Raw genomic sequence first — 26,486 nt, 5'->3', positions numbered from 1 at the left:
GCATCTCAGGATGCCATCTAACATTCTTCTCATCAACCAAAGAGGGAGGGAAATAATCTCACAAAAATTATTTCCATGTGGGGATAATATACTTAACAGTTTCTAATTATGTATTCTGTTTATTCTACAAGTACTTATCTGGCAATTCATAATTTACCAGAACAAGTTTCTATTTGCACAGTCTCCTAACATATTAATTTCTAAAAACTTCACAGCTAGCCTCAGTTCCTCTGGAGATAGTACAAATGTGTTCCCAAGGGGCACCAGCTGCCTACTTGGGGCACTGATTTAAAACCACAATGCTGCTTTCCATCTGAGCCTCACAGCATGTTGGAGGTTGTGAGGTGAAAGTTTTGATTCCTGCATGGCCCTGCTGCTTCCTTTCTATTCCTTGAAAGGCACTCACTGGCTCTGCCTCCTTACCTGCAGGAGTCAGTGTTAGACAGGGGCCTCAACCCCAGAAGGGCTGGGGAAGGGAGGCTGAGGCTGACCTCACACTGTCTTCTTGGCCATAGGTGAGGGTATCAGACCAGGAGCATCTCAGTTCCACTCCAGCTAGGGGAGGGAGGCAGAGAACCTCCCACTGCCATGCTCTGCCAAGCATGGACTGGAGGCTCAATGCCCTGCTCTGTTCTGAGGGTACCACCTGGCAGGGATACTGAGGCATCTGCCTGCTTAAAAGGAGCAGACTCTAAAGACCACACTTTTGCTTGATAGGGCTAAACTTTGGGGTCCACATTGAGGTTTTCCCCTTGGTATTCTGTTCTAACGGGGAGGTACTGTCAGCAAGGGGTTCTGCTTCTCATGTTTTTGGTGTGTGCCTCTAGGCATTTACTAGACTGGAGGTCTTCACAGTATAGCATCTGAGATACGTGAGCATCAATACTGAGAGACAGGGGCTTCCCCAGCATGCCATTCCTCAAGTCCCCATGGTGTGGGCATCCTGTCACCAGCTTTCCACCTTTTCAAGTGACTTCATATGCTTCTTTTGTCATGCTTTGTTGTGTCCCCGGCTGTTAAGGGGAAGATCCAGCAGGGAAGAAGCTCACACCATCTGGACAAAACAAGTAGTTGCTGGCAGTGTAATTTTTTAAATCCCTCTCAATGGTTTTGACCCACACAGATACAGAGTGGTCATCCTGCTGCAGAGTATCAGAACACTCAGACCAACTTCAGGGGCTCAATCCAGCATGTGTCCAATTAAAGCTAACACCACTTTACTTGGATTAGCTCATTTACTCCTTATAGCCATTATTGTGGAAATGATTGCTTTCCATTTCCACATAAGGAAAGGTGATACTCCAAGCTCAGTAAATTGCCCAAGGTCACACAGCTTATAAATACTGGAGCTAGGATTCAAAACCTTGCTGACTGGCTCCCAGTTAAACTCTACTCTCTCATATATTGAGAAGCTTATAAACCTATCTTTATGCATATATTTTAAAAATTTATTCCAACACACTAAGGCATTATTCCTCCAGTAATAAGTAAAGAGAAAGAATACAGACATCAAAAAAGATCTGCCTTAGGCTAAAAATTCAAAACCTCAATGGCAGCCTCTCTAGGTTGACAAGTGCAAATCATTAAGTCCAAACTTCTTAGAGCGGCTCTTCACTGTCTGATACTAGGGTCTGTTTTCAAAGAAAGACCATATGGTTCTGTCAGAGAGCACTCTTGTCTATAGCCAGGTCAGAAACATTTACAGAATGAAGGAGAAAGAGTGAGAACAAGGGGAGAAAAACCACAGAGTAACTGAGATGCCAAACAATGGAAGTGGCCCTAGATACACAGATTGAAGCTGGCCCTTGGTCTTCCACTAACTAGGGGTACACACTCCAGCTCTGTAAACTTCAGAGGTGAGGATCAAAAAAGGGATGTAGATGTGTGAATCCTCATTTCTTTTGCTCCTTAGGAAGAAATGACAAACAGGTACATGGTGGAACTGAAATCCCCAAACCCCTGTCTTCTGGATTTCATTCCCAGCTCCAACTCTTTCCTGGAGACCACTCTGTCTCTGCATGGTGAATAACTTCCTATCTATTTGGCAATTCTTCATTGTCCACATGCATCCAGACCAAGGAGTCCCAATGGAGACCCTCCCTCCATACCTACAGAAATAGTAATGCTTGCTCTGTACTTCCAGCGTGGCCTAACTCCTTCCACAAGCTACCTTTGAGTATGACACCAAAGCCAGCAATGTGCCCTGATAGTCTGCTCTGGATTGGAATTCTCAAGAATAGAGACAACACTGGCTCACTTCTGTACCCATGTTCAACCTGCTGCTGTTTTTTACTCAGAATCACCTAAGAGATGCAATTTTTCCATTGGAAAAAAATTCTCTTTCTTAGCCCCTTTCTCTGTACTTACTAACGCTACAAGGAAACTGCACACAAAAGCAGATCATTAAGCAGAAGACAAACTCTCCAGTAAAGCAGGTGGACACAAGCAGGAAGGGCATCGTAGGTGGGAGAGCCTTGAATGCAGAGTGGTAAGCAGGGCTGTATGGCTGGACATCACAATCTCTGGATACCACAAGCTCTGAGAGGTCTCCCTTAGTCCCCCAACCCTGCAAACACACAGCTCCATGGATGGCAGGTTTGCAGGTAAAGCCCTCTTGTCCTTCTTTGATCTACTCTGTCAAGTAGCAGCTGACCTGCTTCATGTAATCTTTTTTTTGTACAAGAATTTTATTGGTGCTCACTAATCAACCAGTTTTGCATTTACCTTTTAATTTTAAAAGGGGTCATTAAGTTCTTCTCACAGCAATGGAGAAGAAGGAGGGAGGGAAAGAGGGGAAAAAAGAAGAGAAGAAGGGAAGGGAAAGAGGAAAAAAGAGAAGGGAGGGAGGGAAGATACAAATGAATGCAAAGAAGGGAGGGAAAGGTGGGAATGAAGAGAAGAAGAGAAAGGATGGGGAGGAAAGGAAAAAGCAAAAGAATGAACAGTAAGAATGTAAAGCATTGAGAACAAAAACTTGGCCTAGAGGAGGAAGTCTCTGGAAGTCTATGTCATAATGTTCACTACCTATGAAACTTATGAAAGTCTTACAAAGCTGAGACTTAACACCCTGCAGCCTGCCCAACACTGCATACTACAGAGCCCATGCCCAGCATGCAACTGGCTGCAGGCAAAACTGCTGGCTCCTATCCTGCTGGGAGGCAAGAAGCTGCCCAGGGAAGGGCAGCAGGAACGACCCCCTGCGGTCCTGCCACCTGTCTCCGGAAATCCTTGGGCTCTCAAGGCTGAGGGCAGTCACAAATGTCATGTACTTTAAGCACTGCTTCCTACAAAAACATCAACACATAGCTAGTACTTAGTAGGACACAATTCTTGCCACATGTCTGCTGAAATGAATTTGCCACCCCAAAGTTCTATGGTTCTTCTTTATAACCTAAAACTGAAAAAGGATGTTCTGATATTTTTGCAGACTACCATCGGAAATAAATCAAGTAATATGTTAAAGGGACTAGAAACAGAGCATAAGGTCTGGGGTTCAATCTCCAGCACCAAATATTTGGTTCAACATCAACACAAAAATTTTTTATCACCAAAAGTGAAACCAGGGTCTCTGGATAAAAGATATACACACACTAAAATAAGCTTGTAACATGCTGACACATTAGACCATGCACTTAAGACTTATCTGTGTTTTATTACACCAACTGTCTGGAAGAAAACACACAACCAGTACCACCTGTTTATGACTTCATTTTTCAAGTCCATGCCACCCTGAGTGCCCACAAACACCAACTACTGCTCTTATAAAACAATGAAAGCAAACAGAATGCACAGAAAGGCAAACTTCAGAAGGTTTAACATGTGTTTTGCCTTCACAACAACCATGTGAGATCAAGTCTACAATTATCTTCATTTCCTAGCTACAGCTGGGTTCACTCACCAGTTCTAAAACAGTTCCTCACCCTTTTTTGCTTTAGTTTATTTCCCTCACATATACTCAATGGTCAATTTTTCTCTGTGGGTTGGGAAAGACGACACTGATGGACCAACAATATACTCAACGCCCTGTTCACTCACTACTCTGGTCATTATCATTCATTTACAGGCATAAAGGCAGGAGGCAGCCCCAAGGACAGGAGAAGGAGGCATACACGCAAACATTATAACCTGAGGAACAATTAGATCTCCAAGTCAGAGAGCTCACTGTTTCCGGCTAAATGCAGAATGGTACGTTTGCACTGCCATTAACTTCAGGAAGACTGTAGCTAATCTCATTGAATTTATAAATGAAATGGACTCGCATATGCCCCCCCTCAACCTCCCACTTCCTGGACAGCAGTCAATACTTGGAAGGAAGTCAACTTTTTTCTCCCCACAGAGCAAGGAAAGAAACTGCAGTGACATATTTGCACACACACACACACACACACACACACACACACACACACAAAATATTCGCTATACTCGTCAATTTGTGATTTTTATCTCCCACCTAATTACAGCTGAAATAATATAAAATGATTTACGTTCCTTGTTCAAGTGTGACATATTTAATAGATTATTCAATATTGGTGCACCTTGCTCTATCAGACTGACAGCAGCACATAATGTTAAATCAGGGCTATGCCAGTGTATCAATTTTAAGCGTCCTTCAGTTCAATGAAATCATCAGAGATCCAAGACACCATCAATATGCTTTAATCTGTGCATCATAATCTGGGCATCAAGGGATGGAGATGTTGGCTGATCTTTCCTTCATGGTCTGCTTCAGTGCACAGGGTGGGGAAATAGCAGACATCAACACAGGGGGGTTCACACTCCACCTCACGTGTGCATGGCAGGACCATTCATGGCCCAGTCTGGGAAGATAGCCGGCACTGGACCTTACTCATCCATCCCATCAGAACACATATATTTCCCTGTCCTCCTTGGAGGCTATGAAATACCTAAACCCCTGCCTGTAATAATGGAACATGCCTCTGTAGCCACCTCATCCTCTCAGGTCTTCCCTCAGCTTTGCTCCTTCACAATCAAGGCAGAGATGCCACTCAGCCCCAGTCCAACAGCAGAACACATCCTCTATTTTTCTTGTTCTACTTGTACTAGTTACTCCCTCCATTCCAATTCCCATGAATGACTGAAATCTGCTCATTTCATACAAGGACTCCCCCACTCCAGTTTTATATAAGCACTCTATCCCTTCTCCCTACATTCAATTTCAAGAAAGGCTCAGGACTCCCCACTCCAGTTTTATACAAAGGCTCAATGTCTCTCTCCATCCTCCAGTTTTATCAAGGAGCCAGGGATCCTCAGCTCTATTTTTATTTGAGGACTGTCTTCTTCAACCCAGTTTTATCAAGGGCTCAAGATCCCCTCCCCCACTTTAGTTTCCTGTTGGGTTCTTCTTCCTACACCTCACATCTTGCAAATCAGAGCTGGTGATAAAGCAGTGTTACAAGGCTGGAATTAGAATATGGACTCACAAAGGTCACACAAAGGATGAATTCACAGGGTAGTCTACCTAAGCTTGAACTGACAGGTGAGCTTCCTTCTTGCTATTGATTTCATCACTTAAAAACTAAAATATATACAGCTAAGTTAACACAAAATTAAATGAGTTCATATAAGCAAAGGACCCAGCATAAAATAAGTACTGAATATTTTGTGACCTATGTTCCTTCTTTCTTTTGGTTTCTACAGCCTGGCATGAGAGGATGAGAAAGTAGTTGGCTTAGATGTAGCCAAATAGTTAAGGGACACTGTCATGGTTATGGATAATAATCTACCCCATGGCACTGCACCAGTCTTGTGTGTTGAAAATCAAACACTCACTGTACAACTGCAGTAGACAGCAGATTAACTCGAACCCTGCAGAGGGTACTAGAGTTGAATGGGATACACCCTGGCAATTGCCATGTCTGGGCCTGTACAGTGCATGGGGCCAGGTTCAGGGATAATGATGAAGAATGTGGCTCACTGGATGCAGTAACAAGCCTGCCTGGGGATGGTCTAAGAAAGTTTCACAAAGTGGCACTTAATCAGCCCTTGAAAGATATGAACATACAGAAATTTTAAGTAACAGGCACACTAGACAGAATCCAGAATGATGTGAAGTTTAAACCTTATGTGACTAGTACTGCTAAGGTCTCAGAGGGACTGTACATGCTAGAATCAGCAAATGACCATGCTCATAAACAGCTGACATAGGAGAAAATGTGAATGATACTCATCCTGCACTTTCATTAAATGGCACTCCTGAGGTCTCAGTATGAACAGGCCCACACAGAAAGGAATTCCACTACTAAAAGAGTTCATACCACACTTTCTGATTAGAAATGACCATATGGTATTAAGTAAATCTACACCTGTAACTGAAGCTACTTAGAAGGCACATTTTAGGAAGATCACAGTTTGAGGCCACCCTAGGCAAAATGCTACCAAGGCTCATCTCAACAGAACAAGCTGGGCATGATGGTATACATTTGTAATCCTAGCTAAGCAATGGCACAGGTAGGAGGTCAACTCCACACAAGAATTCCAGGCCCAGGGGGTCAGGGGGCCAGGGATACTGTAAAGGGAGTGAGGTTGATTGGAATATGATGTAAATGTGTGGAAATGACAATGAAAGGTGAGACCCACATGTAAAAAATAATCTAAAGCACAAAGATTTGGAAGCATGGCTCAAGTGGTAAAGAACCTGCCTAGCAAGTACAAAGGCTTAGTTCAAACCCCAGTATTATGCTCCCCTCCCAGAAAAATCTCAGCAGTATTGTATTGCTGATGTAAACTGAGTCTACTGATCAAGTGAAGTCACACAGATTTGCTTTTGTTGGGTGCCTACATTAGAAAATACAGCTCTCCTAACATAGCTGGAAGGCAGAGCACAACCTTATTTAATGCCCCTCCCCACATTCTCAGCAGACTCACATCTTAATTCCATATTTTCAACCTACATGCCAGCCAGCCAAAATGTGCTCCTCTCAGTTGAAGTCATCCCAGCTGTTTGCTGGGGTTAAGTTCATATCCAGCCCCTTTGGTCTCACACTCAACTCTCATCACCACAGGACTTCAAGCGACTCTGGAACAAAAGCAGCTCCTCTGGCAGGCATGCAGAAGTCCTGAACACGGCAGGGTCTCCGGGGCTCCTATCAGCTGACAGGGCTAGACTACATAAATCACAGCCCTGGCACTTCAGGAAATTACTGCAGAGTATTAGCTTGGCCTAAATTACTCAGAATTATCAAGAGCCATCTCATGTACGACAGTAGTACCAACAAGAACAGAATGAAGTCTACACCCTCAAGTGCCTGGCCTTCTTCTCCATTCATGTGGTAAGAGCTCTGCCTCAATCAAACTTCAAAGGTTTGCAAAGGCACAATAAGACTACACTTTGTTGCAAACTCTTAACTAAATAATAGATGAACTCAATCCAAGATGTTCACTGGCTACTTACAATGTCCAAGTTATCAGGTTAGGCATTGGCAAGGACCAGGAGGACCCAGGAGTACCCCATTCCAAAGGCAGGCAGTTAACTGAACACATCAGTACAGCAAAGCAGCTTATGAGATATGAGCTAGCAGTTGGAGAGGGGATATCATAATGATGGCTCGATAGCAATGGCACACAGCAATCACGTATTATGTGTACTAACTCTTCTCATTAAGACCTTGTGAACACCACGCTGTACAAGAAGGCTCAAGAAAGCATTCATGTGCCCAAGATCAAATAGCCAAATGGTCAGCTTGGGATAAAAACCCAGTCACACTCTAATACAGATCTTTCTGAAATGTGATAGAGAGAAGTGACAGCTAGTCAAGAGTGATCAGGGATGAAGTAACAGGGAGGTACATTTCACATGGGCCTATAAAGGTAGGGAGCTAGATATAAGTTCAGCCACTTATTTTTATTTTTCAAGAATCTAAATTATAATTGAAAAATAATAAATATATATATATGCTTATGAGGTACACTGTAATGTTTTGGTTTGTTTACCTGGGAATGTCACAATCAAGCTAATACTCCAAATAAGCTCCTTAAAGTACCAAACAATAAATTAAGCAATACAAATAAGACATTAATCTGGGGTCTCAGGTTTGTGGAGGTTCTTCGAATTGTGGAACCAGATGACAAACTAGGACAGGAAGCATTGTGGCTATGACAATGCTATTCTCTTGATCTTTCTGAAAATGCTGAGGTTTCTTTCTGTGAAATTCAGTCACTTAAAATAGACACTTATTACACTCACCCCAGCCCTGGCTTATACACCCGCAGCATGCATCTGAGAGGACGCTATACCCCTCTATCTGGGAAGCCTTTGCCCGCCCTCCCAGATATATCACTGGGTGGCAGTGTCTCCCAGGTCCCCAGGCAGCTATGTGCTCCTGGTTCTTCAGCACGGCACAAGTGTCACCCTGATGTACCATTCAACTGCACTGAAGCAAGTGAAGCATCTGGACAAAGGTTCACCCTAAATATTTTTAAACTCCTCATTAAAAGGTGTGATGCAACAATAAGGTGGCATTATTGTTGTGAAGTTCACTTCTGCAGTCACTCATTTAGAGGTGTGAAAATGAAACCCGACTTTCACTCCTTCTATTTCTGCCTGATTAAGTAGCTTGGGTCTTCTGAGCTTTCTGACAGAGCAGTATGGTAGAACAGGCTCTGTATTATGATTTCACACAAACGAAAAGGCGCTTCTTACACAATGGTGAGCATTACTAAGAAGCACATAAAGACAAGAAGTCCCTTCGCCTATACCCAACTGGTGTCTAAAATACAAGAGAAACTTTAGGTAGTTCTATGTTTCCAGATACAGATTTCCTTGTTTGGGCTGGGGGAGGAGAGGTCTCACAAAGGTGCCCAGATTGTCCTTAAACTTCTGGACTCAAACAGTCCTCTTGACTGGCTTGAACTGCAGTTGCACTGCATCATAAGGGGCTTTTTTCCTTTTCTTCTCAAAACCTGGAAGGATTCCAATTTCATGAGTTTTAAATTTCTATCACATGGCATCCTTTACTCACTACTACAGCTTCAACAATAACTCTAAACGCCTAAGCATGCCCATCACCAGCCCATCTCATAATGAAAATGAAATGTAACCTATAAATTCATCTACCTACTATGTACCTACCTGCCTACCTGCCTGCCTATCCACCTACCCACCTATCATCTAACAAAGCTACTTGTCTACATGATTATCTTTCAACATTAGGGATTAAATTCAAAGGCTAGGCAAGTACTCTACCACTTGCACCATGCCACTAGCTCTTTTGCTTTTAGTTTGTTTTTCAGATACCGCCTCATACTTTTGTCTGGGCTGGTCTCAAAATGTAATCCTCCTACTTCCACCTCCTCTGATAACTGGGATTATGTTAAGTGAAATTGGGCAGCCATGAAAAAAAAAATACTTTTTGTTCTCACTCTTGTAGAAAGTAGAAAGACCTATCTCATAAAGACAAGAGTAAAATAGTGACTACCAGAGTCTAGGAGAGCTGTCCCAGTATTCTATAAGGTGACCCTAAGTAGCTGTAATTTAGTATGTTTCATTCCATTTTAGATGTTGTAGGTGATAGGCATGCTGCTTACCCTGATTTAGTCACTGCACAAGGTATACATATGTCAAAATACCACACTGAACCCTATAAATACACTTTCCATGTCAATTATAAAGTAAAATTTAAACCCTGGCACCAATGGCTCATACCTGTAATCCTAGCTGCTCAGGAGGCTGAGATCTGAGGGTTGCAGTTCAAAGCCAGGCAGGAAAGGGAGCAAAAAAGCTCAGAAACAGTGCTCAAGCCCTGATTTCAAGCCCCAGGACCAGCAAATGAATAAAATAAAATTTAAAATAAACCATGTAGATATTGGTCACCATGGCTGAATCAATCAGCACATAATAAAGATAAAATATTGGTTATAAAAAAAACAACAGGGTGAGAAATGACAAAACTAGGATACTACAATTAGCAGGCTGCAGGTGAGGAAACTGAGACACTGGAAACTTCAGTAACTGGGACAGCCACCTAGGACTTAAATCTAGGACAATACACCAGCAGCAGCATCTCAAACTCTAGTGCCCTTGAATAATGAATGCCAAAAGTTAACAGGTTTCTTTCTCTTGCACAGCACAATAACTCAGGAACAAGGATGGGACCTGGCACAGAAGCAACATAATAAATGTGCTGAATAATTTTTAATATCATTTAACCCAAAAGTCTACCATCCAGAGTAATAGAAGATCCAGTGTGCAAGTCAGGACAGGAATGGCACTAAGCCCCAAGACCTTTGTCTTCACCAGAAAGGATGTTATCTCTCATCTGCTGCCTGGATTCAGTTACTAGCTCCTCCAGCCTTGTGCTCTACTGCAAGAGCAAAGGGAGCCTCCGATGTCACAAAGTTATTCCAGGGCACTTCTTCCCAACCTCCTCAGTGATCTGAACCAATCCACATCAGAGAAATACACACTGCACACAGGAAGAATCTGGCACCAAAGGAAAGGCAAACTAACTCACTAAACCAATAAATGATAAGAAGCAACAGATATCAGGGTCCCATCAGCCAGTCACTGCCTTAAGAAACAAGCAGTAAGCCCAAAGCATCATTTCCCAGAGGTGGGAGATATGACATTTATATAGCACCAAGAATGGCACATGGACCAAGATGGTGCTGTGCAGCCGCTGAATTTGGATTCTATGATAAACATAAACTTGGCACAGCTTCCCTCAAGCAGGGCAATGAGTCCGTTTAAGGGCATTCCAGGCAGCTGAAATGCATGTTGTGTGTTTGTATATGATGGTACTGGGGCTTGAACTCTGGGCCTTCATTGTCACTTGGCTTCTTTGATCAAGGCTAAAACCCTACCACTTGAACTATGCCTCCACTTCCAACTTTTTGCCAGTTAACTAGAGGTAAGTCTTAGGACCTTTCTGTCCAAGTTGGTTTTGAACTTCAATCCTCAGATCTCAGCCTCTGGAATGCTTGGTAATAGGCAAGAGCCCCAGCATTCAGCTGAAACATGTTTATTTCAATGATTTTTTTTAGATCATGGACTCCAGTATGCCAAACAGAGCCAAGCCAGCCAGACACAAATGAGAAGTTAGCTGAATCTTGGAAAAATGTATGCCAAAGAGTCTACATGCAGCCATCTTCACTGATACATACCTTTCATATTAAACCAAAGAGACTGCAACTATTTGTAAATTCAAGTTCTTTGCACCTCCAAATCTTTCCCAACTAGTGTATAAGATTAACCTGAGGATATCGTCATGTCATTTGTAATTTTTTGGAATGAGTGAAAGTTCTTTCCATGTAAGAGTAAGGTTTCTCTATCTTCCACCCAGCCTCTCTAAAAAGCAGTGATCTGTAAGAAAAAGTGAAATGTATTAAGGGAGCCCTCTCTATGAGTGGAACCTTGGTCCCCTGCTCTCATTATAAAAGAAATCCTCCTCTTCAAAAGTCATCTCCAGTGAGACTGGATAAGTCAGGAGTTTGCCTAAGTGAATCACACTTTGGTCAGATTTGTACTTCTTCTATTCAGATCAGATGAAGCTCATCAAGAAACAAGCAATTTTCATGTTCAATTTATTATCAAGAGCAATGATGTTTCTGTTTATTAGGCTACAAATCAAAAACAAAACATACAAACACAGGCAGGAATTTAAAACCTCTGTATGGAATCTTCTCAAGACATAAAATGTACCAGAAAAATTGAAAACAATTATTTCAGAGTCAGGTTTAGCTTCCAAGGGTTTATCCATCTTGGAAAATAAAACTTTATAATAGGGGAGGGAGGTTAAGTAAGGAGGCCTTAACACAGCTCTATTATATAACAGTGTCACCAAAAGACCACTCTCAGGCAGTGACATCAGCTATCTGGGCTCTAATCATAAATTATCAAAACATTCTGTCAACTGCCTCATGAAATAGTAAAATTAAAACTAAGTGTATGAGTTCCCAGGGTGTGGTTCCTATCCACTGAGTAGAGACAACGATAGTACCAATGGGCCTGCCATGAATAAAACTCATACTTGCAAGGCACCTAGTGCCGGCTAGAGAGATGCTTTGACATCACACTCACACCACCTGCATTCACATCAATATTTTCCTCTTATTTTAGTCTAATGTAAGAGACAGGAGGCCAGTCCTTAATTGTGTGAGGGTGTAGCTGCCCAGTGTGAGTCAGAATGGAACACAGCTACCAGGTGTCTCTACCACAGGGGAAGCAAGGACAACTCTCTCATCAGGTCTGTCTGTCTGTCTGTCTCTCTCTCTCTCTCTCTCTCCCCCCTCATAAAAGCTCAGAAAGAGAATGAAAAGAAAAAAGGAGAAAAAACATCCATAACTTTAGTTACTAAAAGTCAAATTACAAGGTCAAGCCTACAGAGCTTTCAGTAAACAATGACTGTGTTGATGGGCTTCTGTACATATGCTGCATGAGTAAATGAATGAATGAGTGAATAAGTGAACATCAATTTTAGTTCATACAGTTGATACGTACTTTATGTTAAAATAGTTGAAAGTTGTAATAGAGAGAGGGGAACATGTGTTGATGGGCTTTTCTTAGCTCAGGAAAAGCTTTGTGCTCCAGGCTGCCCCAGGACATTTGCAGCAGAGGTATGCTAGCCATTCCACTGGTTCTAGGAGGACAAGCAGACAGGTGTCAGCAGATGAATGCTCACTGCTGTTTATTCAGTAAAGTGTTAGCTCAGAGAACTTCCTCATTTTTCTGGGCTTCACAGACTGAAATTTGCACAAAAGAAGCACAACTTTTCTTCTGTACATATGCTGCATGAGTAAATGAATGAGTGAATAAGTGAACATCAATTTTAGTTCATACAGTTGATACGTACTTTATGTTAAAATAGTTGAAAGTTGTAATAGAGAGAGGGGAACATGAAGAACAAAAATTAAATTGCTCTTCAATAAGCTAGAGACAACCAGTATGACAAGAGAGGTAAAGAGAAATACCTGTTTCTGAAAAGGAGACTGCTAAATAACATTCATGAGAACAACAACGACAACCAAAGTACATACCACTGTGACAACACCATAGCAACACACATTCAGTAGGCATACTGTATAACCCATTTTCTCTCCAAATAAATTAAAGAGATCTAATCTAATTCCAAGATAGATATACAGATAACTGACAAAACCTCCCCGAAACAGAATCCTGCACATCAGGTAAAATGCTATGTAGGGCAATTATATAAATAGAATGGCTATGAAATCACAGCCCCTGCCCTGCCAGGAGGTGGGGGGGGGTCCATAATTGCCTTTACCACCTGTATACCCACCAATCTTGCTTCTTTGAATGCTTCATCACAACAGGGACATCCAACTTTTGGTTGAACCTGTCCCTTAGACTTCATTTTGTTTATAGTGATATCACCAGGACATAGAATAGTGCTTTGATCAAAACAGAAACTGCATAAGTACTAATAGCTGGATGGATGGATGGATGGATGGATGGATGGATGGATGGATGGAAAGAAGGGAACAATATGAGAACAAAGCAAAAAGAAAGCAAAGTGGTGGGTAAAGACTAATGGAGAGGGGAAAGGGACTATTTTTTCTCTTCTATGTAGAAGTCTTTGCATAAGCTTCACTGTCAGCAAAGTCAAGCCAAGTTTTTCTTATGATTTTGGAATTTATAATGCAACAAAACTGTTTTTAACTGACCAAGACCAAAGACTGCCTTTAAAGCACAAAACTAGGTACATAGCAGTCCACTGTGTCAGTGATAGAAATCCAAATAAGGGATCAAAATTACACAAAAAATTGTGTCTCTGCTGAATATGTAGACTTATTCTTTCTTGCCAATATTTCCTAAGCCAATATAAAATAACTCTACATGAAGTTACACTGTGTTAGGTATTGTAAGTCATCTAAAGATGATTTAAAGGATACAATAGATATGAATCGGTTATATGAAAATGCCATTTCATGGACATTCAAGAACACATAGGAGGGCTGGGGATATAGCCTAGTGGCAAGAGTGCCTGCCTCGGATACATGAGGCCCTAGGTTCGATTCCCCAGCACCACATATACAGAAAATGGCCAGAAGCGGCGCTGTGGCTCAAGTGGCAGAGTGCTAGCCTTGAGCAGGAAGAAGCCAGGGACAGTGCTCAGGCCCTGAGTCCAAGGCCCAGGACTGGCCAAAAAAAAAAAAAAAAAAAAAAAAAAGAACCCATAGGAGGGTCCTGGAAGAAACCCTCTGTGCTGCTAGTAGATGAGCTCTCATCAGATGCACTCATTCAACATGCAGGTAGCTTATATCCCCCCATGTTCAAGGCACCAACATCATGTGCTAGTAAAATGAACACAATAAGGTTAAGCATATAAAAAGAGTATGTAGCCATTCTCCCATTAGCACCCATTGTGGGCATCCACTCGGCTTCCTGAACAAAACCAGAAGTAACTAGACAAGAAGCCCTGCATTAGAATGCACATTTTTATTGGTATTACTCAAAGGAAAGCAACAGGAAAAGATGGCCAAAATACAAAGATTAAAAAAAAGCAGGAATAAAGGTAAGAACTGGGTTGTCTGGCCTGAAGAACAGGCTAATTTCATTAGAGGCTTCAAGTTCACAAGAGGCTTTGCAGAGGAAATCCTGAGTGTTTTGACACTCTCCTTTCTGTGAGTGAGGCCTGTATTCAGACATTTCCTTCTACTGACTTCAGAGAAGCCTTCAACCAGTCAGGGGTCAATGCCAGTATCTTTGCTTGCTGATGTGTAAGCAAGGACTTAGCATTCCTCAAGCACACAAATACTAGTTTCCTCCTTCCTTGGCTTTACAAGCTCATCTGTAAGTATTCCTTTCCCATCCTATACTTTCTTCTCTGCCTTTGTTGAAACTGTAAGCACATTTGCAAAAGACTAAACATAACACTGTAATGATTGTCACCATACCTGGCATACTCTCTAGAAACTAAATCACTTGACTGGCATAAGACACAGACTCCAGTGGTGCAAGCAGCCAATTGTGCTCCCCACAGCCACATCCACCCCTACACATCCCTGGTACTAATCTTTACTCTGTAGCTCACGCAGAGAAAGCACTAGATAGCAAGAAGTTGGCAGAGTATGTTCTCCATTTGCAAGGCTGGGTACCATGTTGGCAGCACAGTAGCCAGGGTCACCCTTCATATGAAATCACTCAGGTTTGTAGCTCAGCACCTCTCTTCCCAAAGGTAGCTCTTCTGAATCCCCTCAAAACACACTCAGTGACCTGCAGCTTAACTCCCATATGGCCAGTATCCATCCAGATTAGAGGCACAGCTCCAAACACACTCTCAGAAGCCACTGTGCCCAGCACATTCACCTCTCTGAAACACAAGTATAGTGACAACCAAAGGAGTCTGACACACAAGAAAGGGGGACACAATATAATTAACAAGGACATCCCATGCTCCTTGACATAATGTTGATCTCTGTAACAGCTCATGTAATCCCAGGACAAACAACAGGAAGGGGAGACTCATAATCAAGCAGAAACAGGCTGGCTTTAGAGAAAGAATCCTTCTAAGTAATGAACTCAGTAATTAAATTCTTATGGCAAAGGGAAAAAAAATTTGGTGAGGTCTCTCTCAGACAAAGTCCCACTCACAATTGTACTGTACTCTATGCTAAATAAAGATGATTAGTTTTTGGCGACATGTTTTAATTAAAATCTATGATTCAGGAGGGAGTGTGGTAACAGAGTAACCCCAACAAACCACCATGCTTTGTGCCATCTTGACCCAAGGCATGTAACACCATCTCCTTGAGAGTTTTCTTAACCACTGAACTAGAAGAAAGGCTGACTGATAAAAAAAAAAAAAAGGCATCAGATTCTTCTCTGTGGGGCTATCAGCTCAAAACAGTCAGCTCCAAGCCTCCTTCCACTTACTGTCCCCACACCACTTGATTTGACCCTGGCAAGTCACCTAACCTGGCCTTGTCTCTGCTCTCTCAGCTGAACAATTAATTGTGCCCCCTCATCTGATTGGACTGCTGACTTTACTATTAATAGACATAGTCCTTGAAAAGTTACTTGTTAATGCAAAACCACTCCCAGAGGCTGTGTCTGAGGACCACATGTGATCCAGTTGTGGGTGGCCGGGTTGAAACCCTGACCTCACAAGTCACAGCCTGTCCTTAGAACCTCACTCATCTTCCAGAAAGGTGGCACATGCACCTCCCCTCCTTGCTATCATCACAGTCAGAGAAGCTAATAATGTAGAGTACTTTGATTTCCTGGCACAAACCAGGCACTCAAGTATCAGTTTCCTTGGAACACACAAAACCTCTCCCAAGGTCCCCGATATCTGCAGTAGCAATGACCTAGATAGGCCCTACACGTCCTACTTCAGGCATGCAATGGCTTTCCAGTGCTCCTGCTTACACCCTCTACTCACCATTCAGCTCTGTCCTCCACTGGGCCTGTTTGTGTGGCCTCTGAATATGCTCTTCTCCTCCTATTCCCATTCCTGCTCCCCATCCTTCAACAAAAGTCTGTTCTGCAAAAACCTCACCAAGAGCCTTCACTAACTTGACTTACTCCCTCCCACCTGTGCAGAGGGATCCCCCACTTCTCAGCAGCAGGGATTCCCACACACAGCTGGGGCTTGGACAGGGAGAGGCAAGGAAGGGGAGGTAGTTACCCCCACCCTAAACCTCCTGCCCTTCCTCCTCCAGGGCAGCTGCCTGTGGGGTGTGATAGGGGACAGAAAGGCAAGTCTAGCTCTGTCTTCCTAAAGGTCACTGAGAGGAGCTATGGCCACTAAGCAAAGAAAAGAGGTCACTATCAGGCTGTAGGCAGTACAGAACCAACCTGTGGCAAGTAAAGGCCTACAACACAGTTAATCAGAAGCCCAGAAGCCTCGCCTGCATCCAAAGCTGAGCTCCAGGAGGCATCTTGGGAGCCAGATGTCCTGTAAATGGGCACAAGCTGCTTGGGCTACAGGCTAGAAACAAGTATTTCTGAGAAACCATTTGCCCAAGTCCTTATCATTTTCCAAAACAACAGAACTGACCATCAGTAAGGACTACTGTGGATTCACAATGAAAGAATTGCCCTGGAGTTCTCTGGCACCTACACCATCTTTTAGAAATAACTCTCCTGAACTCACCCAGCATCCTGTCACTAGCACCCCCATTTTGTATAGAGAAGCCTTAGAAAGACAAGCAACATCCTAACAGTAAAAGAAACAAGGAAATTCATCTCCATCACCTACCAGTTCTCACTCTCCCCAAATCATCAGACCAAGAAGAGACTAAAGGAAGAACTATCACTAAACTTCTCCAGAAATTGTCAACTCAGGGCTGACTCTACTTGTCCTTCACTAACACTAACAGGAAGAATGTCTAACCTGCTGCAGCATAAACAGATCACTGTGGATCCAAACACCTGCCTTTGCTTCCAGTTCCTTCTCTGCTCCCCCTTCACCAACTCCTTCAAGTCATTATTAGTGTCCTATCTCCCTTGCCATTGAGAAAGAATGCCTTCTGCCTAAAAGCCATATTTTTCCATAAGTGACCTACAGGAAAATCAGAGAGCAGGAGAACTCTTATGAAATTGACAATTTTCCACTCCCTCAAAGATTAATTCACCCGGGAGTCAACTACTAGTGTCACCATTTCAAAAACCATTCATTTTTTAGCCCAACAATTATCCTGATCAAAATAAGTCTCACACAAGACTGTGACCTTACATACTGCCTGTAAGCGGCATTGATTAAAAGCCTTCAACTTCCCCTTTTATTGGCAAACACATTCAGGAGCAGTTATTCATGGTGTTGGGTTCAGAAATTAGATACAGAGTTAACTGTAGATTGATTAGTGCTTAGTATAAAGAAGAAAAAGACTAATTCTTGTATTATTCCTGGCTCAGCAAGTGACAGTCTTGGCTTGGATCCATGACACAGGGCCCAGAGAGACGCTACAAAACAGGAATCTGGGCAAGCAGAAGCTGTGTTCTGACAAGTGGGGCTTCTTCCCCCTGGGAGAAAGGACACCTCTGCAGAGCCTGGCCCACCCTGGCATGCTCCATCTCCCAGCCTCCCAGCAGTTCACCAGCCACTCTGGCCAGAAGCCAGCCCTCTAAGGAGTGGGAGTCAGGCCAACTAAGGGCCAGTAAGACCTCTTTTACTGGTTCAGGGCATCATGTGAGCTTCAGACAAGGAAGAACTGGAGCATGAAAGGAAGAAAGAGACCGAGGGTACCCAGGGGCAAATCAGCACCTGCATGATTAATGCCATAATGAAATTTAACCTTTTATGAATCCAGTGGCCCTCTGAATACTCATGCCTTTCTTCTAGTTCATCCAAGGATCCAGTTCCCCAAAGATCAAGAATATTGGGGGAAAATTCTTTATCTACTGAACATGACCATACTATCTGCCTGAAATCAGTCCCAAAACTATGCAGTGTAACAACTAAAAAATGCACATAAAGGACTTGATCATCCTCGGATGTAAGTATTTACAGGGGAAAGAAAGTGGCCCTATAACCCCATGGGACTTTGTAGTGGGCATTGCTACAGGACTTTATTGCAATGAATAACATTAATCTTTCTATAATACTAGAAAGATCAGGTAAGATCTCTACACTTGAGCACTGCCCAGTGGGAGACAGGATTCAATCCTAGGGAGTCTTGGTTTCAGACTCTTGTAATCTTAAGCATTATAGTATCTAGTAACAGGTTTAAAGACCCAATAAACTGAACAAGTGCCTTTTTGATGTCTACGTCTATGAGACTAAAGAAGTTTATATGCTGCTGAGAATATCCTGCAGGCTAAGTCACTTATAGCCAGTGCCTGAAGCTCAGAGAGATAGCCCATCTTTCCACCCACTTTTCTTCATCCTACCTGCCAACAGACCTTCCCTTCAATTCCTTCATCACACAAAACTCCACACTGAACAAAATGCCAAACACAAAAAATTAGAGAGAAAAGTAGCATCCCCCTCCCTCTTGCCTCTCCACTCTTCTCTCCAGAGGCATCACTGGTAGCAACTGACCAAAAACAACAAACAGAATATTTAGAAAGTAAGCAATATTGAAAATCACTTAACAAATGGGTTGGAATTAATCTGCAAAACCCAATATGGAAGCCTTGTTCCAGCTGTACAAACTTCCTTGGGTGGCCAATTAGGCTGCTATTTATCAGGCACAATCTCACCAATATGCATCCTCAGGTAGTTGCTGAAAGGCAATTACAATTGGTCAATAACAACTGGTCATCATTTTTAGCACACACTCCCAAAACAAAACCTCTATACTGTGAGTCACTTTAGTTTTCTAGGGGACATTTTAGTCAACAAAAACTCTTTTAAGAAATGCAACAAATTACTTTTTAAAGAAACTGCTCATGGCCTCTATTGTTTGCTATTGCTCTATGTTTTTCTTCCCACACCTACTACTTATCCTAATATTGGAAAAGTTCTGCAAGCACCAAGTTTTCCAACTTAGCCCTCTCCTGGACTAGCATGTCCTTTATAAAAGCAATCAAGTACCACAATTCCTCAAAACCCTGTTGTGGGGTGACACTGTCCAAAAAGAAATGTACTCTTTACCTGACTCATGTAACTGTAACCCCTTTATATATCACCTTTATTATAACAATTTTAATTTCTTTTTAAAGAAAGGAAAGCAAAAACAAAACAATACCTCTATTGTGCATGTTCTGAAAACCAAGCTAATGAAATGACACCTATAAGCATCTGGCTTGCCTCACAGCCTCCATCGCCACCTCTCTACACCCTGTATGACCAGCCAGGGAGGCCAGACCTTCAGAATGAAAACCAAAAACTCCAGGGCCTTCACAATTTTGTTTTTCCACAGATCCCAACACACCCTAGCCACCAGCACCAATGCACCACTTTGATCATTTTCTACCAAGTCAGCCAAGCTGGAGTTTGAGTCTCCTCAAAAGACTAAGAAGCCAAGGGAATGGAGCAATTCTAAAGTCTGAAGACTGGTTATAGAGATCATGCTGTCCATCTGACTATCTGAGGGTCTACAGCTTCCCCAGGGCCTCCATTCCATATCCTTCTCCAGCTTTCTATCCCAAGAGCCCCTTCAGCCCAATTCCAAGAATGAAATGTAGTCCCTTCATTCCCTGTAGTTCTCCTGCCACCCCCTTTCCTGCCCGTAATGCCAGGGTGGTTCTCGAAATAAATGAGAATGGCACTCAAGAGGCAAAATGAATTCACTTAGCTCTGTGCGTCCTTCTCCCTAGCTGTTATTTATTTTTGTGTATTTCACTAGAAGCCACATTTGTCAACATGGCAGGAGAGAAGCCGCGAGCCAGAGAGAACTGTTTTTGTATAAAACAAATAACTTAAGCAGTGGCAAGAGTGGTTTGAATAAAGCTGCAAAGGAACGGCGGCCAAGTATAAAATGGGGAGCCCTTGTGTTAGCTGAAGCACTGCTTCGCACCCAAGAAAAAGTGCTTGCAGGGGAGAAGCTGAAATGGCTATTTACAGAACAGTTCCAAGGATTTCAATCACATGATCCAGCAGCAGGCAAATCAGCACAGACTACTGCCAGCAAGATGATGGTGGGGGGCCCATAAAGTCTGGTGGAAGAGAGCTAGGCATGGTGGCATGCACCTGTAATGTTAGCTCTCAGGAGGCTAAGGTAAGAGGACTGTATCAAAATATCAAAAAACAAATGGAGAAATCTAGAGGGAAGATGGGAGAACAGGTCAAAGAATGCTGAAAATAAAGGTGATAGCTGCAATAACTACTACAAACCACTGAACTGTATGCTTTCAACGTAGGTATTAAACATATGCCTCTAATTGTACCCATTCTATTACTCATAAACAAAGGTGCTGGCAGTAGGGGACAGTGAGCGGCATCACAGAAACATAAATACATGAGACATGAATCCTGAAGCCCCTCTGTAACTCCAGGCACTAGAATAGATAACCTCTGTCACTGTTTATGAAGCTGTAGGTGGTGCACTGTGTAGGTCATTCCCTTGTAACAAGCACGTCTTTGAGGAGGTAAGGTACTGGAGGCTGCATTCAGGGCCTTCTCTACCATTTGAACCACTCACCCAAATCTTTTACTTTTTTTTGTACCAGTCCTGGGGCTTGAATTTGGGATATGGGTGCTATTCATGAGCTTTTGTTGCTCAAGGCTAGTGCTCTACTGCCAGAGCCACAGCTCCACCTCTGGCTTTTTGGTAGTTTATTGGAGGTAAGAGTCTCATGGACTTTTCTGTCTAGGCTGGCTTTGAACTGCAACCCTCAGATCTCAGCCTCCTGAGTAGCTAGGATTACAGGCATGAGCCAGGCTCCTTTCACTCATAGTTTTCCACATAACATCTTTGTGTTTTTTGTTCAAGACAGCTTCAAAGCTCATTCCTCTTATCTCTGCTTACTAAGCAACTAGGATTACCAGGTGTGCACCACCAAGACCAGAATGATAACAACCAGCTCTTCAGATGATATTTTCAATCTGCAGAAGTCTACAAGGTAACTTGCTGCCATTTAGGACTCACTCCTTCTCCCTTCCCCCTGGGCCTCACACTATAAATCCATTATGAGGAGCCTAGTATTTCTGCTGTGTTGGTGATTTTTTTTCTCAGATAATGTTAATTTTTCCCTAAGTAAATTTATTAAAACTACATGTACTTTCTGATTAGTTATTTCTCTTCATTTTTAAAAAGATAAAAGAACAAGTTTCTATGGTTCTCTGTGGAAATACATTTCTAAAAACCTGCATAGCTAGATGTAGCACAGCCCTTGCCTTGCCCTGCCCCACCCCACCCCACCCCCCAGGACAGCAGACTGCCAGTCTCACTTATATTTTAGTAGCTACTGTGCCTCTTCCCTTCACAGTCCATGGCAGCTCCATGTAATTGTTTATCTTCTGAATATTAAGATTTCTCTTTCAGTCTCTATACTGCAGACTGGATAAAGGGTCAAGAGGAGCCTGACCAGAAGTACTACCACTGGACGAAGTTCTTGAGAGCTCTGACAGCTCCATGGCAATCAATGGCTTTCTCTAGTTTTCGGTGCTGGGGATGAACCCAGGGGCTCATGCAATGTATACTCTCTTACTGAGCTGCAGTAGCAGAACCTGCATGCACCTTTTATGTAACGTTTGAAAGTTTTCCAAACTACCAGGCTACACTGGTTCATTACCTCCTACTCAGAACAAATGCCTAATCTAGAACTTCCATCCTGAAATAAGGAATCTAATACCACACAGAGGCTATTGATAAAGGACAGGGATGTCTTACACTGAGGCTGAGTCTCAAGAATCAATAAGTTTTTTGTATTAGGAAAAATGTCTCCTTATAAGACATTTAAAGAAAAAATCTTATAAGACTTTAAAGAAAAATTCCATCGCTGCATTCTATCTAGACAGGAGTTGGCACCTTTTAATTGACAAAGAAAATAAAGACATGGAATATCTATTGTATAGATTTTGCATTCCCCCACATCTTTCTGTCTACTCGCCCCTCCCTCTCTGCTCTAATCACATTGCCATCCTTACTGATCCCCAAGCATAGCTGGGGACACCCAGACTAACATTCTCAGAAAAGTGGCATAGCTCATCTCAATCCCCTCTTAGTCTCTCATAAATGCCATCTTAGATAGTTCTTCCCTGTTATCCCACACCTCTAACCCCAAGCATACCAGACTTCCCAGGCTCTTAAAGTACTCTTCTGCACATAACAGACCGCCATTATCAGAAATACCCAATGTTTACTTGTCTATCTGCCTTCCACCAGGTAGAAGGTAAGTTTCACAAAGACAGAGGTTATTAGCTTTGTTACCATATCACCAAAGCCAGGAGCAGGGCCAGGAGTCCATTATTTCTATAGTGATATGTTCAATGAATGAATAGCTAGGAGAATCCAGGCAATCCCAAATAGCTTAGAAGAGACAAACAGTGAAATTTCATTTTTAAAAAAGTTGATTGTATACTGGCATTGTCTTCTTACTAGTAACACAATTGGCACGCCATCTTCTAAACACACACAAAATACTCAGAATCACTTTTCTTTAGAAGAAATATTATGAACCATTTAAACTGCAAGATTGTTCTAAGTCCACACAAATATTACTCCCCCCACAGCATGTAATTTCTAATTTACAGCTCCAAAATATAATCTTTATTTGAATTTGCATAAAACTCAACAGACCTGCAGCAAGATATTAAAATTTAAATTTGCATGCAAGAATGGCCAAGTATTATTAGTCTAGCCAAGGAGATGGTGTCTGTAAATTTGAGAGCTTGCCGATGTAATGAGAAGAAAAACTGCACACTTCAATGAGAGCTAGTTGATTAAAATGCCCAGGTATGGTTGTAACCAAGCAAAGCAGCCAAAGTACATTTCCAATTTCATAACCTAGGCTCTGATAGCATCAGACCAATGCAGCATGCTGCCATCTTCTCCATCTGTAAATATCACCAGGTAACAAAGGTGAACAGTCTTAAAAGTTTGCACCTACGTGGCCCGCCGTTCCCTGAAGAGCCTTGGATCAAGGAGCTACATCAGCTACAATGGTTTATGGCAAAAAGCAGGTGTGGTACTCCCACTAGTCTGCCAGCTTTGCTATGCAGGCAAAGCAAACCTATGCAGTATGTGTGTGTGTGTGTGTGTGTGTGTGTGTGTGTGTGTGTATGTGTGTATGTGTGTGTGTTTCTCTGCTCTCTTGATCACAGACATGCAAAGAGAAAGGCTCAGTGGTGTGCCTGGAAACAACAACTAAGGCAACAGGAACTAAAGAGATGTCTAAGGATGGGACCTGGGAGCCCAGACTTTGCCCTGGAAAAGTAGCCAACTGCAATATAAGGCTTTGCAAAAGACATTGCTTAGCATGGGATAGCAGCCAAAAAGTGACTAGTGGGTATCCTAGTGGTCTAAAAGTGTGGGATACATGAGTTTATTGGAATGGGTGCTGAGAAGAAATCAGGGGAGGAATAAACTAAATGATAGCACAGGTTTGGTGCCTTTCTAGCTCTTGAGGACCTGGTCAACTCCACCCCAAAGCTCTCTGTGACCAGGGCAGCAAGACACCGTAAGTCTTTTCCTATACATTTACTCAGCGGTAAGGGCAATATTTTCTACACAAAGCATTGTTTTATTTACAATGGTCTGAAACTGGAAGGAACCACAAAACTATCAACAGGAAAATGGTCAGTCACCCTGTAGTAGGCCTAATACTGGGAACCAGAGGGTAACAAAAGGGACAGTCCTGGCACTGGGTCAACAATGCAGATAAATCTCAATACAGTCACATTGTCTGAGTAGAAGCAGACACAGAGTATGTGGCTAGTCATGCCATTTGTAAAAAAATCCCAAATAACAGAACTTCACAGAGACAGACTAGCAGTTGCCTGAGCCAGGTAAAAACATGACACATGGAGTGGAAAGGAGATGAGGGCATTATTAAGGTGAAAGCAAATCTGAATGTTGTCTACTTGACAGAGGTCATGATTACAGTTCAAGATGCATAGAACTATATGCTTTAAATGAATGCATTTCATTGTATAGTAAATAAAGTAGAAGAAATACATCTAATCCCTGACAATATTTCTAAAGGGACAGATGAGACAATCTACATGTAGGAGTCTAATACACAAGTTCTGGGTTCTCAGAGGGAAAGGCAAAGCCATAGCAGAAGGCACTTTCATTCTGAAAACCATCGGCTTGGCTCTCTCAGGACAAGAATGCAAGCTCAGGTAACTGAGTACTTCTCTGGGCATCAACTCCTCACGTCCTTCACAACCCTATTACTTTCAGTCCTGCATCACAGGTGGGAAGCTGAAGCACTGAGAGATTGAGCAACATTCCCAAAGGCAGAGCTAACTCGAAAGACAAAATTCAGACAAATGAGAGGCAAAATGCAGGGCCTAGAAAAACATTTTCCCACCTAGAGACAAGTATCCAAGAACACCTCCAAGGCCAAGCCACCCATGTACATGTGGCCCAGGTCAGCAGAGCAAAAAGTTAGCCACATGGAAACACTCCACCTTCCCACAGACTTGAGGTCTAGCCAGTAAAACTAGAAACAGCTAGAACAGAAAAAGGAAAATTGGAAAGACTGGAAAATAAAAGTAATAAATTTTTTCACAGACTATAAACATTACCACATAACCACTACTACATGAGGCCTTGCTAAGGGTTTTAGAAGTCTTCTGTAACCTTCATAGCCATGCTTTGATATTCTAAATATTGTAATTAAGCTCTCCACAGATGGAGAAAGTATCTCAGATAGGCAGGATGGCCTTCCAATGGAATATACAACTAGCAAGTGCAGGAACTCCTATCTGACTTAAGTTCTAGCTTCAAAGTCAGTAATGATGCTTCCATTGGCCCTCACTTCAACCTCAGTGAAATCCAAATTCAAGAAAATAACAAGAAAAGAAGATAAATGCATAGACAGCACAATCGCACATGAACTGTCTGATAGTTGCAGTATTTTCAGAGACTGTGCGACCACTATTCCGACCTGTCAGGTGTCTTGCTGTGCTGAGGGTTCTAAATATGAACTTGGGTTGTCTTTACAACAATACTCAAAGGTGGAAAGAGAAAAAGAACTTCCTACCTGGAACCATGTATTCTACCAAACTATGACATTTTAGCTAAACAAACAAACAAAAGTATTTAGTGAAAATATATGCCCATCAAGAAAATTTTATAAAGGTTATACTCCAAGCCAGGAAAGGAAAGGGAGAGGGAAAAGAGAAAGGGAGAACGTGAGAGAAAAGAAAAGGGAAAGGGAGAAAGTCTGAAATTCAAGGACGATATCTGCAAACACAAGAGTAAAAAAATGCCAACTGAAAATAGGATAACGCTATCTAAATTGTGTTTTAAAATGGCAAAACCAATGTTAGGTTGTATTTAGATTGGTCATAGTTACTTGGATTGTCCAAGAAATATGTGGATTAACTGTGAAGTTGAAGTACTACTATATTTGGGGCTCCAGTTCAAGGATAACTGTCAACAGATTATAATGTACATCTTCAAAACAAAGTGAGGCTGATTGCGTCAGGATTCAAATCCAGAATTCCAAGTTCCCCAAACTATTCCCAAAACACAACCACCACAGTGTTATCTTCAGAGCATGACACATGTGTCCTCAAGAAAAAAGTCTGTGGTGTCACATGATGTCTTTTCTCAGGACAGTTTTAAGGTTCAAATCCTCAATGGACAGTCTGAAGACAATTCCCACCACATGTCATACTCCACACACTGTCCTCGTGCACATCTGTGATGGGAACCTCTCCCTTTGCAGAGATAGCGAACAAAGAATTCTTAGAGCTAAAAGTGTCCATGTTGTCACTGTTTATCATGTTGTCACTGTTTATAATGTTGCCTAAAAATTAACAAGCCCTGGGGCTGGGGATATAGCCTAGTGGCAAGAGTGCCTGCCTCGGATACACGAGGCCCTAGGTTCGATTCCCCAGCACCACATATACAGAAAACGGCCAAAAGCGGCGCTGTGGCTCAAGTGGCGGAGTGCTAGCCTTGAGCGGGAAGAAGCCAGGGACAGTGCTCAGGCCCGGAGTCCAAGGCCC

The 26,486-nt window shown here is 42.5% G+C and overlaps 1 protein-coding gene and 1 long non-coding RNA gene across 3 annotated transcripts in view; one reads left to right on the top strand and one right to left on the bottom strand.

The window, feature by feature from the left end:
• The window catches only part of Auts2 (activator of transcription and developmental regulator AUTS2), an 830,583-nt gene that overhangs the window by 675,521 nt on the left and 128,576 nt on the right, over window positions 1-26,486 (bottom strand). The gene's annotated exons all lie outside the window — the stretch shown is intronic.
• LOC125338490 lies at window positions 5,038-26,003 on the top strand. Its single transcript, XR_007208326.1, has 4 exons — window positions 5,038-5,048; window positions 18,976-18,987; window positions 20,036-20,043; window positions 25,551-26,003. It is a non-coding gene; the product is annotated as an uncharacterized LOC125338490 (long non-coding RNA).

The sequence above is a fragment of the Perognathus longimembris genome, chromosome 1 (genome assembly GCF_023159225.1).
Source record: "Perognathus longimembris pacificus isolate PPM17 chromosome 1, ASM2315922v1, whole genome shotgun sequence".
Lineage (NCBI taxonomy): Eukaryota > Metazoa > Chordata > Mammalia > Rodentia > Heteromyidae > Perognathus > Perognathus longimembris.
This window is presented reverse-complemented; position numbering and strand designations above follow the sequence as displayed.